This window comes from Octopus sinensis, linkage group LG5 (assembly GCF_006345805.1).
Source record: "Octopus sinensis linkage group LG5, ASM634580v1, whole genome shotgun sequence".
Taxonomy (NCBI): domain Eukaryota; kingdom Metazoa; phylum Mollusca; class Cephalopoda; order Octopoda; family Octopodidae; genus Octopus; species Octopus sinensis.
The window spans coordinates 86,382,724-86,399,154 of NC_043001.1; the positions used below are offsets into that span (position 1 = coordinate 86,382,724).

The window sequence follows — 16,431 nt, forward strand, 5'->3', positions numbered from 1 at the left end:
CGGAGTCTTTTTTTTTTATATAGTAATACATTTCAGGTGGATATTTTAAAAAGTATTAGATATTTAAAAAACATTCAGATCATCTACTATTTTGGTGGAAGGTTTTCACTAGATCTTGAATAATCCAAAAGACTAAACCATGCTAAAAGATATATTCTTGGATATAAAGCTTTTGTTTGGGTTTTTTAACACCGACCCATTTACTCTTTACTCTTTACTCTTTTACTTGTTTCAGTCATTTGACTGCGGCCATGCTGGAGCACCGCCTTTTAGTTGAGCAACTCGACCCCGGGACTTATTCTTTTGTAAGCCCAGTACTTATTCTAATCTGTCTCTTTTGCCGAACCGCTAAGTGACGGGGACATAAACACACCAGCATCGGTTGTCAAGCAATGCTAGGGGGACAAACACAGACACACACACACACACACACATACATATATATATACATATATACGACAGGCTTCTTTCAGTTTCTGTCTTCCAAATCCACTCACAAGGCATTGGTCGGCCCGGGGCTATAGTAGAAGACACTTGCCCAAGATGCCACGCAGTGGGACTGAACCCGGAACCATGTGGCTGATTAGCAAGCTACTTACCACACAGCCACTCCTGCGCCTATATTTCTATCATTTTGTTGCATATTTCTCTTTTCATCGTCAAGAATTTTGTTCTTCGTTTATGATTCAGAAATGTATCGTTTGCTTCAATAATTTAATTCTGATATCCTCAGATAGGGACTTCTGTGAGAAATTCTATAGGAATTTCTAAAACCAGCCACATTTATAACAAATATTTAACTTTGCTGAAAACAGCAGATTGACGTGCAGAGTAAAAGGGATATGCATTACAAATTACAAACAAGAAATAACGCCCAAAAATCTATTTATATAATTCGTAATCTAAGATGTTTTTCTACTTCCATGCGTTATCTTGAAAATGTTTTTTATCGATGATTCATTTGATAACTGACATTCATAAAAGTAAATCAGTTGCTGTTGCTATAGTTGTTGTTGTTGCTACTGTTAATCTTCTTCTTCTTCTTCTTCCTCTTCTTCTTCTTCTTCTTCTTCTTCTTCTTCTTCTTCTTCTTCTTCTTCTTCTTCTTCTTCTTCTTCTTCTTCTTCTTGTGTAGGCCTGGGTTAGCCCTGATCTACCTTATCTGTTTCTTTACTACCCACAAGGGGCTAAACATAGAGGGGACAAACAAGGACAGACAAACGGATTAAGTCGATTATATCGACCCCAGTGCGTAACTGGTACTTAATTTATCGACCCCGAAAGGATGAAAGGCAAAGTCGACCTTGGTGGAATTTGAACACAGAACGTAACGGCAGACGAAATACCGCGAAGCACTTCGCCCGGCATGATAACGTCTCTAACAGCTCACCGCCTTGCCCTGATCTACCTTATCAGCGACACGCCGGATAGTCGGTGAACGACATGAGGCCACAAACGAATCCATGTTCCAAATTACTGTTAGTCTTGCCTGAGTACCATACTACATATTCCGACATTCATTAATAAATCGTATCGGATAAAGTATGACAGTCTGGATAAGTTGAACTCCCCCTATCACCCACCCACTATCGGTACACACATACAAATGACCTATCTTATTTTTCTACAACTGCAGATGTAGCGAAATAAAAATGTCGCTGGGGGTTCTGCAGATGAAGAGAAATCTCTATTGGCCACAGATTCGCAGAATAAGGGGAACTTTACCAAGAATGTGAAATTATTTGTTCCTTTGCTGATCTCAACAGTCCAACTCTCTCTCTCTCCTTCTCTCTCTCTCTCTCTCTCTCTCTTTCTCTTTCTACTCACAAGGCTTTGGTCGGCCCGAGGTTGTAGTAGAAAACACTTGCTCAAGGTGCCACTCAGTGGGACTGAACCTGGAACCATGTGGTTGGGAAGCAAGCTTCTTACCACACAGCCACGCCTGCGCCTATGTATATATTCACAATGATCCATGTATATATCCACAACAGTCAATGTTATTAGACCTGTCGGGGTTGCAGAATATAAAGGCCATGTCAAACTTTAAATTTTACAACGGAAACAAGCGGGCGCACCACACAACACACACACACACACACAACACATATATATATATATACATATATATATATATTATATATATATATATATATATATATATATATATATATATATATATATATATATATATATATATATATAAGAGGAAAACGGAAAATGGATTTTGTAAGAATCTTTATCCAACATGACGATCATTTCGACATCCTGCAGCTGTATCTTACGGGTATCGTGCATTTAGTTGTGTCGCATCAATCAATGCAGTCTCTGTCGCCAGAGGTGTTTGGCGTAAAAAGGCATCCTATTACATATACTGAGTACCCCTTGGCATAATGTACTCGCTCGAAGTATGTGGATACGCTGACGGAGGGTAGAATAATTTTGGGGTTATTACCTGCAAATGGATCTGGCTACAGTTGACAGTGAATATATCACATAAATTAAAATGATAAAGGATAGAGAATGAAATCTGCCAAAGGGTACGAATTAAAAGTTAAAAGGAAGAAGGATAATGTGAAGTATATTTGCCACTTAAATGTGGCTAACCACTAAGGGTGGATGCTCCTGTAGCTTGTAGCCCCAGGAGAACATCTTCTCCAGCTGGCAATTGACACACTTTTTGTGCCCTATCAGTATTTGCAAAGGGAAGCCATCCTTATACCTCGTTCAGAGATTTATTATTGGAAGAAGGGTAGATATACTCTAATTGACCATGAAAACACATATAGACACATACAGACGTACACATACGCACACACACACACACACACCCACACACACACACACTCACACGTGCTGCCAAGGGAATGGCATTTAATGTGGTCATGAACAACCATGATGGTCGTATTAGAAGCAGACAGACAAATGGTATCTAGCTCCCCGCTGCGTGGCAAATTCTACAGTCAGTTACATATGACTAAGCTAGCACGTTAGGGGGTCGTTCGCCGGACACGCCAAAGCCCACTTGTAAACGTCTATAATTCAGGTGTATAATCACACCTCATGAAGTGTATCTAAATATTTATTCATCCACGCATGCACCATATAGATGTATTTAAATGTGCATATAAAATAAAATAAATGCGCCCTTTTAAAGCCTAGCCAGGCTCATGGGCCCGGTTTCCCGGTTTCAATGGCGTATGTGTTCCCCAGCTGGATAGGACGCCAGTCCATCGCAGCGTTACTCATTTTTGCCAGCTGAGTGGACTGGAGCAACGTGAAATGAAGTGTTTTGCTCAAGAACACAACCCGTCGCCCAGTCCAGCAATCAAAACCACAATCTTACGATCATGATGCTGACACCCTAACCACTAAGCCACGCGCCTCCACTAAACGTCCATATAAATAGCTGTATTTTCGCATTTACACACATCAGTGGCACACAGACACACTCTCATGGTTGCATAAATAAAGAGACAATAATCGCAATACACATCGTATAGAATAACGATTCGTATCATATCCATTATCCATTTCAATCATCAATTATAAACTAAATCAACACTGCAGAATTCATGATGTAGATCCAGTGAAAATGATACCGTGACTATGAATGACATCAGATAGCCCAAACGGTGAATGAGCTTTAATCGGCATACCAATAGACATATATATACATAGACACACACAAACACACACACACACACATATACACGGTTTTAAAGCTGCGGTCTTGCATATATACGAAAAGGCATAAACAACATTTTGTTAACCTGGTATTAAGAAAAAGATAGTGAAGCATTTTGCCCGGATTCACAATCCCTTATGCATAACACTTTATTAATGTGTTGTGTGTGTGTGTGTGTGTGTGTGTGTGTGCACGTTTTCCTTTAACATAGTTTCTAAAACGTAATTTGAGATATTTCTCCACAACAGAATTTAACCTATCCCATTGGTTCTAATTGAGATAACTATTCTTAAGGCATTTTATTCAATAGCTGCTTATGTTTCAGAATTTAGATTTGACAAATCCTGTTTCAGTTCCGTCATTCCACAATATAAATAACTCAGGGTTTACAAGAGATTCTTAATGCTATGTATACGTATTCAGTATGTATAAGTGTTCGTTTGTAAGTAAATATATTTGTTGACTGTTAACCACGCTGTTTAGAGATATTTTATAACATTTTGAAAAGTAATTCTTTAAAGAAATATTTGAAAACAGAGGAAATTGAAAGAATCGCTAACAAAATGGCTCCGCGCTTGTTATTTGTAATGTTCGGTGCTGTATATTATTTGGGGATAACAGCCAATGGAGAAACTGTTCAAGTAAGTCAATATTATACTAATTATTTTAAAGAAATCTTACTGTCATTTAGTGTCATTGATTTTACAGTATTTTCTGAAGAGAGCGAGTTAATATCATAGTTTCTGTCATTTTCCAGCATCAATTTTTATTGCAGATTTTATTTCGATAATTAGCTGACATTCGAGGCCATATAGTTAGAACTGGTAGAAATCGAACTCGTCTATTGAAGCTAGAGTAATATTCTCTTGTTATAAATCATATCGAATGTTTAATCTAACATTTTCTATTCAATGATTATGAACCTATTAGTGATCAGGTTAGACAATAAGCGCTTTATCGTGCTTCTTAGCAATACTTAACTACGAGAAAGTACCCAAAACCGGAAATTTTGCGATATTATTTTATTCACTCAGTTTTACATATTTACACATTTATCACCTTCTCCATTTGAAGCAATGCATCGGTCCAGATGCGTTTTCGACTGTTCGAAGCAATCCTAGAACTCTTGCGAAGTGATGCCTTTTAACGCCTCGGTCGTTTTTTCTGTTTTTTTTTTTATTCACCTCTTCCACATCTGCAAAACGTTTTCCTTTAAAGATTTCTTTCATTCAGGGAAACAAAAAAGTTGCAAGAAGCAAGATCGGGTGAATAGGAAGGGTGGGTTAGCGGGGTCATGCTATTTTTGGTCAAAAACTGTCACATACTCAAAACGGTGTGCGAAGATGCATTGTCGTGATGAAACCACCACTCTCCACTTTGCCATTAGTTGCGGAGTTTTCGTCTCGCCGTGTCTCGCAAGCGCTTCAGAACTGCCAATTAAAACATCTGGTTAACAGTTTGACCAGGAAGAACAAATGCTGTGTGGCCAATTCCTTTCGCGTCGACGAAACAAATCAGCATCGTCTTGACATTGGACTTCACTTGACACGATTTTTGGGAGCGTGGTGATATTGAATGCTCCCGTTGACTTGATAGCTGCTTTGTTTCTGGGTCGTAGCCGTAGCACCAGCTTTCGTCACCACTGATTACCTTAGAAAGGTTCGGATCAGCTTCCAACTGTTCTTTCAGTTCGCGACATGCATTCAGTTGTGAATGTTTTTGATCTTCCGTGAGCAAGTGAGAGACAAATTTTGCTGCAACTCTTTTTATTCTCAGTTCGCCACTCAAAATTCGTCGGCAGGAGTTTCAGGACACACCAGTCATATCAACAAGTTTGTCAGTTGTTCGGTGACATTTCCCCAAGATAAATTCATGGATTTTCGTGATGTTTTCATTCTTTGACGGTCACCTTGAACGAGGTTGGTCTTCAAGCGACAAGTGACCTTTACTAAAGTGTGAAAAACACTCTAAAACGAGGTTGGTCTTCAAGCGACAAGTGACCTTTACTAAAGTGTGAAAAACACTCTTAAACTTGTGTTTTGCTTATGGCAGTGTCCTTGTAAGCTGTTTGTAGCATAAGAACTGTTTCGGCGACCGGATTTCACGGAAGCACGCTGTTCCTTCGCTTCAGCCATCGCAAAAGTCGACGAACAGGGGAGAAGCATTACAAAACAAAAACTCACCACATGGTAGTACGAGTCCACCTAATGACGCCGGTCGGCATGACTGATGCCTGAGAGTCGCATCAAGTGGCCTCTAGCCGTGGAGGCCTGAACTACAACGGGTTTATATCGCAGAGAACCTTTCCGATTACTTTTTCGTACCCCGTCGTATATATTTACTACATGAATATTTGCGCAATACTTGCAGTTTCAATGCTAATTTGTTTGGATAGATGAGAGTTATTACATCTTTGAAGTATTTGTTTTGTAATCTAATACCATTTATTATTTCCATGTTGAACCGATTATTTCAGAAAAAAGTTTTCTATAGAGAAAATTTACAAAAGATCGTTTTAAAATTCCTTATAAGTTTTTTTTTTTCTGCCTGAATTGAAAAATTATCTGCTAAATATAATAAATCTATTTAATAATACATAAGCACCTGACAGAATTATTTAAAGTTTTGTAAGATTTGACGTTCGGCTAAATCTTAGTAAAATATCTACATATTTTATTATTAACGTTTCATTTACCACACTCCCTCGAAAAATAACTGCTAAACAGCAGCACCTGGCTCACTTTGACACCCATTTCGTTGAAAACTGCACACAAAATAAAGTTATTTTGCAGCGAGGTTTGCATGTCTATGAACTATACAAGTATCACAATGGATATACTACGAATGAATTCAGACCCTACTCGGTTTCATGTTGATACATCCTCTCGCTATTCCACAATGGGCGCTGTATTTAAATTAGGCCTCGACGATGATGCCTCTTTCTGTCACAACCGGGGCCTTTTAGCTTCGACCACTGTAGCCTAACTCTTCCGTTTTAAAGAGTTGGAGTCAGTTACTGATCTGTGACGTTACAGGTAATGGCATTTTCCCAGTTCCAACCCAGTCGCTTAAACCCGGGTCCTACTGCACAGCGATAATCTCAGGAGCAGCTGTTGGCTTTACGGAAGAGCAGAAGATAAATCAGTACGCGTTACTAATGGACAGAATCCTTTACGCACCAGGCGCTGTGCAGATCTCAAGCGTAATGGAGCAACGGACTACCCTATCCATCTGTAAATCTGGCATAAAGACCTTGTGTTTAAAAAAGATAGCTGCTGAGGATAAAGTGACCTGAAGCTGGGATATCACAGATTTTTCTTTGTAACAGGGATAGTCTATCTCCAGAGATATTTTATCTCACGTAGGTGAGATAAAAATTATTTAACAGCGTAGGAGTGGTTGTGTGGTAAGTAGCTTGCTTACCAACCACATGGTTCCGGGTTCAGTCCCACTGCATGGCACCTTGGGCAAGTGTCTTCTACTATAGCCTCGGGCCGACCAAAGCCTTGTAAGTGGATTTGGAAGACGGAAACTGAAAGAAGCCCGTCATATATATGTATATATATATTATGTGTGCTTATGTTTTTGCGTCTGTGTTTGTCCCCCCAACATCGCTTGACAACCGATGCTGATGTGTTTACGTTCCTTGTAACTTAGCAGTTTGGCAAAGGAGACCAATAGAATAAGTACTAGGCTTACAAAGAATAAGTCCTGGGGTCGATTTTCTCGACTAAAGGCGGTGCTCTAGCATGGCCATAAAAGAGAATAAAAGAGAGTAACAGAAAATGTGGAATTTATGTCTTCAAATATGTTTTCTCTCGGTATCTAGAATTCTTTGCGTATTAATCCTATTTCCTGAATTATGTTCGATATAATTGGTCAGTTGAAATTTAAAAACAAAAATTCCCTGAATTATGTTCGATATAATTGGTCAGTTGAATTTAAAAACAAAAGACAGCTATACCCCCGTTATACGAGGTAAGATAAATAAATAAATAATTGATTGGGAAACTGGTGTATGTTGTAAGGGGCCCTAAAAACGCTTAGGACAGTATATACTAGATTAAAAATAATAAAGATTATGGATTAAATATTAAGAGAGAAACCTATTCGGACATTTAGGAAGTAAGACGGTTAGGGGTGAAAATGGTCTAAAAGTTTTTTTTTAATAGGAACGTGAAATTAGTAAAAACAATGAAAAGAATTTATTCCGTAGAAAAATTAGGGAAATAATTATGGTTAAGGAGAGGTAATAACCAAGGTAAGTGGCTTAAATTCAGTGCACCAAATGAACAATACTTTTTATGAATGCATGAACAAATTGTAGTAAGAGTTGCATCTGTAAGAATAATTTGCAAGTATTTTAATTTTTAATTTTTAATTATAAATTGTAATCATTAATTTAATTAGAGATATCTACGTTTACTTATTTAATTGACCACTTGACTGACTGATTTATAGATTGTTTTGTCAATTAGCGGCGAAATTAGCCGTCTGTTGTACTGGATGGCACACCAACAGTCTCTAATTTAGGCCACTTACCCTGGTTATTACCTCCCCTTAACCATAAATATTTCCCTAATTTTCCTACGGAATAAATTCTTTTCATTGTTTTTACTAATTTCACGTTACTATATAAAAAAATTTTGGACCATTTTCATCCCTAACCGTCTTATTACCTAAATGTCCAAATAGGTTTCTCTCTTAATATTTATTCCATAATATTTATTTTTTAATCTAGTTATATACTGTCCTAAGCGTCTTAGGGCCCCTTACAACATACACCAGTTTCTCATTCATTTATTTATTTATTTTACCCCGTATAATAGTCTCAATAGCTGGTCTTTTGTTTTTAAATTTCAACTGACCAATTATATCGAACGTTGGACCTTGGCCTATCTCACTTCAGACAACAGGTGGAAGGGCTTAACCACCTACTAGTAAATAAATTTTTAAAATTACATTTAATCGATTAGCACTTTATTGTGATAAATACTATTAATTAGTACTATAAACGTAATCATTATAAATTATTATGATTAATCTAAAACCTTATTGTATCTTCACTCCTTCTCCGACTAAAACCCATTGACGTATCCCGCTATAATTTTTTATTTTTCATTATTTATCCGTCCTACCCCACCACCTCGTTCAAAGTATTAATACACCAAATACTATTATTTTATGCTTAATTATATACTTAACATCCCAGTGATACACAAGCAAAATGGTGTAATTACAACCATATTCAAAATGTTCCCTCTTCTTCTCTAGGCTCTACATTTTTTTTAATTTATTCTTCACTCTGATGAAGTTCCATGTTTCAGATAGGTTTTATTACCAGATATGATAAATACTTTTAGCATATCAATAACAATGCCATACAACATTGGAAGCAGAAACAGCTGTTAGATGGGATGCAGACTATTTGTATTGAATTAATAAACAACAATTGATGTAAGTCAATTGCTGTTCATCAATATTTCTCCATTTTCTGTTTCCTTTAAATTTTGATTCTTGATAAACACATGTCTATCTTTGTTTTTACCTATAATTTATGTCGTGATGAAACCACCACTCTCCACTTTGCCATTAGTTGCGGAGTTTTCGTCTCGCCGTGTCTCGCAAGCGCTTCAGAACTGCCAATTAAAACATCTGGTTAACGGTTTGACCAGGAAGAACAAATGCTGTGTGGCCAATTCCTTTCGCGTCAACGAAACAAATCAGCATCGTCTTGTCATTGGACTTCACTTGACACAATTTTGGGGAGCGTGGTGATATTGAATGCTCCCGTTGACTTGATAGCTGCTTCGTTTCTGGGTCGTAACCGTAGCACCAGCTTTCGTCACCACTGATTACCTTAGAAAGGTTCGGATCAGCTTCCAACTGTTCTTTCAGTTCACGACATGCATTCGGTTGTGAATGCTTTTGATCTTCCGTGAGCATATGTATGCCTATTGTTAAACATAGATAATATACCGGTAGTATAATGGAACTTCCTTCCTTAACTGTTCTGTCAGTTCACGACTGCATTCCGTGTGTGAATGCTTTTGATCTTCCGTGAGCATATGTATGCCTATTGTTAAACATAGATAATATACCGGTAGTATAATGGATACTTCCTTCCCTTAGATGTTTATTTTAACTTCAATCTCAGCAAACCATATATATATATTATATATATATATATATATATACACACACGGTGCGTAAAATATTTGAGGACAGAGTTATGTTTATATAAAACAACAATATATAATAATGAATAATAAATTTCAGTTTGAAAACGGCTATCGAAAAGCTCGTTACTCGTTAGAGTAACTGTAAACATTATCATTAATATAAAAATTATCCCCACCAAAAGCCATCTCTACTCATATTTTCAATATATTATACCTGCCAAGACTTTTGTTATTGTTCTACTACATATATATATAATATATATATATATATATTAATAATATATATATATATATATAGTACTCTTAAATAATTATATATAATGATATATATGATATATTTAATTTTTATTTATTTATTTATTTATTTTTTTATTTATATCAAGTGTGAATGAAGGTGAAGTGTTCCCAAAAATATATACGTACATTGAATGATAATAAAGTAATTGTTTTATTAAAATAGATTTTGTTCGGTAATTGTGGGCATTTTCGTTCAATAGCTGCTCAGTTAGGCGGCTGTTATCAGTTTTGTACTCCCAACTTCATCTTTAAGTATCCAAAAAAAAACAGTCTAGCAGTGTGAGATCCGGTGAATGCAGATAATATTTCACTGAACCACTTCCTCCAATCCATCTTTTTGGGAAAACATCATCTAAGTAAGCATTTACATTACCATAGTTGTTTGGACGTACAATATATTGCTGAAAATAAAACTCACTACTTTCAAAGTCCTCTTGAAAGAATGCCATTAAAGACTGTGGTAGCAACTTGGAGAAATAATACCACTCGCAGCACCATCAAAAAGAATGGGACAATTAGTCGTTTTGATAATAAGCCGTGTCATACTGTAGCTTCTGGTAAATTAACATGATTTTTTTGCGTCTTATGCGGTTCCTCAGATTCCCTGTGGATACAACTGTAGTAGTTAATTAAGTTATTTAATGTAAATGTAGCTTCTTTACTCCAAACAATCTTTATCGAAAAGTGAATATCTATACATCTTGCCAGTTATCTCTCGTAAAACTCTACATTTCGGCCCAGGTAATCTTTATTGAACACATAGACTGTTCTTGTGAAGTAGCTTTTTCCCATTTACAACACTTTAAAATTCGAAGGACGTTAAATTTTGAAATTCCCCTCTCGGGACTCGTTCGATGCACTATTTTTCTTAAACTCTGGCAATACGTTACTAGAGCTTATTCTTGCTTTATTAGACTCGTCGATGTGTCCAGTCTTCCTGAATCTTTCTTGAGAACATTCTGAATAGTTTCACCTGCTTCAAACTTATTTCTAATTCAGGTGACAATGAGTTCGCGATTAGCCAGTGAGCTTGTTAACAAAAAGACATGATATATATAATATAATATAATATAATATAATATAGAATGTATATATCTTTTAATAAGCTTACGGGATAATCGTAACACCAGCGCCTGTTCAGGCACTGTTATTCAACATATCGTTAGTGGGAAGATGAGTCATTGCTGTCTCTAGCGTTCGAGTGTCAATCATTGACGAGAGGAAGGAATGTTGAAATCATGTGACCTGGTAGTCTCGGTGCTAGAGATGGCGGAGATCTATCTCCTCGCAAGCGATATAAACAAGAGCGCATTTCGGCCCAAAAGCCAATATGAAAGTTTCTCTCATAGTATCTACCGCAACATAGTTTGTTCTAAGAATATCCACAATTAAAATTGGGATGTATATATATATATACATATACATATATATATATATATCTATATATATATATATATATATATATAGATATATATATATATATATATACAGGAAAAGTAAGTTGTTCTTTTTTCAAATACATAAGTAGACGTTATCCGATTTAGACCTAAATGCAGTTTGAAGTGTGCATAGTTATAGTTATTGCATCAAATTGTGACAGTCAACTCTGAGTCTTGCGCTTCTCATTTGGTCATGATACTTGTGACCTAGACAGACAGACAAATAGACTGATAGATAGATAGATAGATAGATAGATAGATAGATAGATAGATAGATAGATAGATAGATAGATAGATAGATAGATAGATAGATAGATAGATAGATACCGTAAATCCTCGAGTATAGTCCGCCCTTGGGTATAATACGCAGGGGATTTTTAGGGGGCTGTACTTCTGAAAATCTAAACCTTGTGTATAATACGCACCACTCCTCTAACTTGAGTCGTGCGTAATTAAGCCAGCAGCACCTAGTCGAAAAAACACTTCCGCGCGTGCGTATTAGAATAATGGTGATGTTCTTAACTGTTATATGGGAATGTAAATATGTTTGCAAATTATTTTTGTTACATGTTATTCTGTTCTGAATACTTTTATTTTAATAAATGTTGCTTACTGCAAGTTATGGATGATTCTTTTATGACTTCATTGCTTTCAGGCTTAGCTTAAGGTATTTTCGCGCCTGACATCACAAAATGCGCCTGAATAAACATTGCCGGTCAGCAAATAGAGACTCGGACATTGCTTAGTATATATTTTTTCCTTTTTAACCTCGTATATACTACGCACTAGGGATTTTGACCTTTAAATTTTAGGGGGAAATGCGGATTATACTCGAGGATTTACGGTAGATAGATAGATAGATAGATAGATAGATAGATAGATAGATAGATAGATAGATAGATAGATAGATAGATACATACATACATACATACATACATACATACATACATACATACATACATACATACATACATACATACATACGAGAGGGTGCTGAAAAGTTTCTGGATTTGAGAAAAAGAAAATACAGGAGGATCAGTTAATTATGATTTTATTCAACATATCCTTCTCCCAGGTTCACGCACTCATTGCAGCGGTCCCTCAGTTTTTCTAAGCCCTGTGAAAGAACTCGGAGATCTGAGCCTCCAACCAGGCCTTTCGCGACACATCCTTAAAGTCAGGAACTGTTCAGCACCCCCACGTGTATATATATATATATATATATATACATACATGCATACTGGCTTAGTCAGAGAGAGGGGCAGCGCCAATTTGTCTTTTAAGAGCTTGTGTTACGGGTAGGAGGAACGGAGTAAATTTGCTCTCTTATATTCAGATTCGAAATTTGGTTTAAGCGCTTTCCACCAGTGTGGAATACCTCTGCTGACGAATTAGACGAATGTGTTAACATTCCATCAAAGGTATCTGGCTATCGTTCGTATTTCAGCTATTTTGTGTGCTTCTTTTAAGACCTTCCTGAAACTTTTGATATATTGATTTCTTAAGGAGCTTCCCCGTGCAGTAGTAATATCATATCCATTCTTATGAGATTTACTTCTATAGCTTTGGTAAAAACTTCAAGCTAAAAGAAAATTTATTGCCGTCATCTACAAACGATTACGACCTAGTAGTATGAAACATGCCTTCACTAATTTTTTTAGGTAGCCACGAAGTTGCAAAGATGTTCTCTCATTCTTTCCACACTTGAACAAACTGAATATCAAAAATGTGCTGGCTGAAGGGGGAAATGATTGCAAGAGCATTAGGATGGTTATCATTTGCATTCGAGTAAACTAAAGCAACGGAAAATGAGGAATAACACGTAACGCAGACCAGAAATTGAAACTAAGCCTTGGTGACAGTAAGCTCAACACCTTACCACTATACTGCAAGTTTTCAGCTAAAAGAAATGTCTACAAAAATCAGAAATATATACAAGTTGTCTTTTTTTTTTCATCAAAATGTAAAGATTTAAATTATGTGTTTAAATATCTATTTTCTTACAAGAAGAGGAAATATAATTCGATTTTTATCGGTGTGTTGCAGTTTACTCTTTTAAAAAATTGATTATATCCAATCAAGGAATTTTCGAACCAAATTTCTGTTCTTATTAACTTCTACTTTTGTCGATGAGCACAAGAATTTTGCAATTATCAGGTCAACCCATGAGTAATGTCCGAATTTTGTGTAAGGAATGTTTAACAAAGGAAGCTCTTCCATCATATTACCTATTTCTTTACAACCCACAAGGGGCTAAACACAGAGAGGACAAATAGGGACAGACAAACGGATTAAGTCGATTATATCGACCCCAGTGCGCAACTGGTACTTACTTAATCGACCCCGAAATGATGAAAGGCAAAGTCGACCTTGGCCGAATTTGAACTCAGACGAAATACCAATTTCTTTACTACCCACAAGGGGCTAAACACAGAGAGGACAAACAAGGACAGACAAATGGATTAAGTCGATTATATCGACCCCAGTGCGTAAATGGTGCTTATTTAATCGACCCCAAAGGGATGAAAGGCAAATTCGACCTCGACGGAATTTGAACTCAGAACGTAGCGGCAAACGAAATACCTATTTCATTACTACCCACGAAGGACTAAACACAGAGAGGACAAACAAGGACAGACAAACGGATTAAGTCGATTTTATCGACCCCAGTGCATAACTGGTATTTATTTAACCGACCCCGAAAGGATAATTGCCATCATATTATCTTGACTTACTTCAAATAGAAGTTAAATTTTCTTTAGCTTGCAATTTGTCAAGTTGAAAGAAAGGACTCTTTGGATTATGCATTTTCAGATAGACCTAACCAGATTGAATGGTCCTACCTAGAACTCCTCAAAACATAGGTCAACTCGTGAAAGGGATCATGTAGAAATAAACTTTTGAAATACATACACCATAACATTTGTCTGTTTTTTAAATGCCCGAATAGTATTAAATCTGACAATCTTAGAAGTTATTACTTATCATGTAAACAAAACTCTCTTTTGGAAAATATTTTAATTGCTATATACAGGTTAACATTAAATAAAAATCTATTGAAGTGAATTACGATATTCTTGAATTTATATTTTCAGAAAGCAAACCTGAAATCACTTCATATAATCAGTAATATTACATATAGAATTGCTACCACTTTAGTTTCCATGAAATATTATAACCCGTACAATTCTACAGTCGGCGCAGACTTATACATAACGATGCCTCTTAATTCAATTATATTGAATTTTTCTATGTAAGTAAAGTTCATTTTTCACGATATATACTTCTTGCCTAACCTACTTAGAAAATGAAGTTCTTTAGAATAAGATACCAAATAAATCGGACTGTATTATGTATGAAATTTTAGAAGTCACTGAATATATTATGATGTTCAAGTAATGACCCAACGATTTGTAAAAAATATGTATAATATTGAAATTACAGCAATTTAGACGGCTATGTGAAGCTGGTAACGTCTATGTGAAACTGTGACTAATACCTGGCTGCATGGGATTGCTACTGAAAGGTCACATGTGTAACAGCAGGATTCGTCTCCTTGCAATACCTCAGGAATGAATCAGACGTGGTTGTCGAAAAATCTCTACGACTTCAACAGCTCCAATTGCTGGTATCTTAATTCCTCCAATCGCAATAACATGGATTACAATGTGTATGCTACGGTTCAGAAAAGCACCAAATACTCTGCTTCCAACATTAACAGGGAGCTGGTGGCCAAGAGCAAAGAGATGTTCGTAGGTCCTCCTAGCGACACTGTGAGGAATGCATGCACCAGATTCCGGGGCTGCCTTGAGGCCGTGCTGGAAACCGAGGGTGGCTTTTTTCAGTAAACTGTGATCTGACAGCCATAATCTAGTTGATATGTTTTCACTTTTCAAAATATATTTGTTTTTGGATAGAGTATTGTGTTTCCCTTTCCTTTGGTACGGACTGTCAAATTCAACCAGAGCACTCTGTAATTTTTTTAATTTTTCAATGTTAATTATTTTTATTGAATTTTATTTTCGATTGCAGGGAAATTGATGGACATGTGACTATTGGAGACGAAATGAAAAAATCACTTGCTAAAGATACTTACGAAAAGAACGTAGGAAAAGGAAAAAGTTCTGGCTATTTTGAAGTCGAGTAATTTTATATTTTCCCAACTATTTGATATTTCTTGCAATTAGTATATTAATAACAACATCCCCAAAATATTTCAATTATTATTTTTTATCATTTTCCAGACACCGCTTCACAAATGTCTTTGATATATCTGTTAATGTTGAACCACAAAAGTATATAGTTTACAACTTGACTTACCAAGAACTTCTGACACGACAGAACAATAAATACAGGCACGACGTTCATGTGACCAGTGGTGAAATTATTGATGACTTTTTAGTTGAAGTTTTCATTACTGAACCACAAGATATTATTCACGTGTCTGTACCAAAAATTACAGATAATAAATTAACGGATATTACCGTTGACAAAGGTTGGCAAATCATTTATGATTGGTTTTTCTCTATATTTTCATTTTTCATTATCGTCATAAACTTCATTTAACCACTGCTTTTAGATACTTCACAAAGTAGGTGCACTTCAAAAATACAGAAGCTATTCCTGATAATAAAAACTTTCCTGTAGCGATTTTTTTTAATGCTGGGTTGAATCTAAGCATTTCTTTAGGCAGTAAACAAAGATGTAATAAAAGTCAATAGAAGCAGAAATATAAGAAATATAAGAAATATAAGAAAACTACGTTAATAATAAAAAGACTGGTCACATTTCAAGTTCTATATTTGTACAACATGCTACAAAGATCCAC

General features: G+C 36.1%; 1 protein-coding gene across 1 annotated transcript in view; it reads left to right on the plus strand.

Annotated features, from left to right (window-relative positions):
* Positions 1–16,431, plus strand: part of LOC115211864 (inter-alpha-trypsin inhibitor heavy chain H4-like) — a 241,022-nt gene that overhangs the window by 138,310 nt on the left and 86,281 nt on the right. The window lies entirely within an intron of this gene.